The following is a 3012-nucleotide window of genomic DNA, read 5'->3' as shown; positions in this document are numbered from 1 at the left end:
CATTTTCCTTCTATTATCCACTTGTGTTTATCACAAAGTTGGCAGATATCCAGGTCCTTTTTGGGAGTAGGAACTGCTGAGCACTCTCTACGTCCTAACTGCCTTTCTGAGACAAGCCTCTGAGAAATGTGCTTCTCACTCTGCCGTGCACAGAGCTACAGACAAGAAGGAATATACTTTAGCTCCCTTTCCGAAGTGGAGTTTCCGTGCAAACTGGCAGAGTTGTAGCCACTTGTTGTGAGGACTTACTGCACGTTTTGTACTCCACTCCCATGACTTCAAAGGGGAAAAGTGCTCAGGATATATGTTGCCAGCAAAACTGCAGTTCAAATCACAGGACTTTGCAAATGGTGTTTCCATTCTAACATCCACTGGTACTTATCACAAAGGTTACAGATCTCAAAGCCATTTTGGGGAGGAAGAACTGCTGAGAACACCTTATGGCCTACCAGCATTTCCTGATAAAAGCCACTGAGATATGTGATAATGACTCTGCCAGGAAGAGAGCTACGAACAAGAAGTACACTCACTATCAGAAGTACAGTTTAGTGGTAATGTGCCACAGTCACAGTTACTTTCTCTGAGGAGTGACTGCACATGTTGTTCTCCCCTCCATTGACCTCAGGGCGACAAGTGTTGCCTCCAAATGTGCAGTTCAAATGCCAGAAGAATTCTGTGAAAAATGTTGAGTCTCTAACATGAAGTTCTACTTATCACAAGGTGTACAGATCTTCAAGCCATTTTGGGGAGTAAGAACTGCTGAGCAATCTTTATGGCATAACACCTTTCTGGATACAAACCCTGGAGATATGTGCTTATAAAATTTCCCTGAAGAGAGCTACCAAACAAGAAGTAATACAATTTTGCACCCTTTTCCCAAGTGGAGTTCACTGTGAAACTGGCAGAGTTGCAGCTGCTTCTTCTGAGAAATAACTGCATGTTTTGTACTCCCATCCTTTGACTTCAAAGGGAAAAAGCAGTCAGGATATATGTGGCTGGGAAAACTGCATTTTGAACTGAAGAAGGACTCTGCAAAGTGGTTTGCTTTCTTTTCTCTCTCTCATTGAGTTTATCGGTACATTTTAGGTATACAGTACAGTTACATTCATCATTGGGATCTTGTATCTTTACATGACAGGTCTTGGTTCTCATATTTTCCCCTTGTCCCTTCACCACCTCCTCCCCTTCCCATTTACAAACACTTTACTTCCATTTTTAATTTTCTCATATTTTTTTCCTTTTCCCTTATTACCTTTCCCCTACCCTTCCCACTTTCGCTATACCTTTAGCCTTTTTCTTCTTATTTCACACTGTTAATTATATCATTAAGATCTTATGTACTATTATAGATTTTCACACCAAAGAAACTATTCAGTATTTACACATGTGTGACTTATTTATTTCACTTAGGAGTATATCCTCAATATGTAATCATTTTCCTATGAATGAATCTAATTTGCCTTTTTTATGGCTTAGTACTATTCCATTTTATAGAAAAACCATATCTTCTTTATCCAGTCTCCCACTGATTGGCAAATGGGCTCTTTGCAAGTTTTAGCTACTACAAACCACTATAAACATAGGTGTGCATATATCTCTGTGATATGATTCTTTTAATTCTTTTGGAAAGATACCCAGAGGAGGGATGGCTGGGTCAAATGGAAACTCTACAACTCGCAGAAAGAATCAACAACGGGGATCTAATCTCATTAAAAGCTTCTGCAAAAGTAACCATCAACAGAACTCAAAGACAACCTACAATGTGGGAAAAAAATTTTGCCAGCTGCTCCTCAAAGGATTCTTATGTAGAATATCTAAAGAACTCAAAACAATTAGCCCCCCCAAATATAAAGACCTGATTAAAAAATGTGCATCTGAAATGAACAGGCATTTCTCAGAAAGAGAAGTAAAAGCAGCAAGTAAATATATGAAAAAATGTTCCACATCACTGGTTATTTGAGAGATGCAGATGAAAACAACATTGAGATTCCCCCTCACCACACAAAGAATGGCTGCTATCAAGAAATCAACCAATAACAAATGTTGGCGGGGTTGTGGTGAGAAAGGAAGCCTTCTCCACTGTTGGTGGGAGTGCAGACTGGTGCAACCACTATGGAAATCAGTATGGAGATACATAGCAGCTATTCTTTCTGGTGTGAGATGGAATCTCGATGTTGCTTTCATCTGCATTTTTTGAATGACCAGTGATGTTGAACATATTTTCAGGTGTTTATTTGCTCTTTCAACTTCTTTGTTTGAGAAATGTCTATTCTTTTCAGATCCCCATTTTTGGAGTGGGTCTTTAAATTTAGGGAGTCTGGTTTTTTAATGTTAATTATATATTCTAGTTAGTAGACCTTTGAGGAACAGCTGCTAAAATTTTTTTCCCACATTGTGGTTTATTTCTTCACTCTGTTGGTGCTTACTCTTGCTCTGTTAGTGGTTACTCTTGCTCTTTTAATGAGATCCCAGCTTTTGATTCTTTGTGCCAGTTCATGTGTGGCTGAAGTTTCATTCATAAAGCCTTTTCCTACAACAATATCTTCAAAAATTTTACCTAACCCATCTTCCAACTACTCCTGTTTCTTTTCAGGTTCCTGTTGCATGGAATATTGTTTTCCCCCTTTAAATTTCAAGGTATGTGTTTTTTTTTAATTAAGCGTGCTTCTTGTATGCAGTATATTGTTGGTTCTTGCTTCTTGACACATTCTGCCAGTCTATTTCTTCTGATTGGTGAATTGAGACCATTAACATTGATGGTTATAACTGATATGCATTGGCTCACACTTTTCATGACTTTTTATTTTTCTTAGATTCTCTCCTTTTGCATTTAATTTCTTGTCTTGCCTGATGGATTCAACATTGGCTCATCCTTTTCATGACTTTTTATTTTTCTTAGATTCTCTCCTTTTGCATTTAATTTCTTGTCTTGCCTGATGGATTCATTCTGCTTGGCTTTCTGGGGTTGTGGCCACTTCATTGTCTTTTCCTAGGATATTATTTTAAATTTTT

The sequence above is a fragment of the Fukomys damarensis genome, unplaced genomic scaffold (genome assembly GCF_012274545.1).
Source record: "Fukomys damarensis isolate Sample0158 unplaced genomic scaffold, DMR_v1.0_HiC HiC_scaffold_39, whole genome shotgun sequence".
In the NCBI taxonomy this organism is placed as follows: domain Eukaryota; kingdom Metazoa; phylum Chordata; class Mammalia; order Rodentia; family Bathyergidae; genus Fukomys; species Fukomys damarensis.
The sequence above is the reverse complement of the archived record's forward strand: the minus strand, read 5'-3'. Positions refer to the sequence as shown.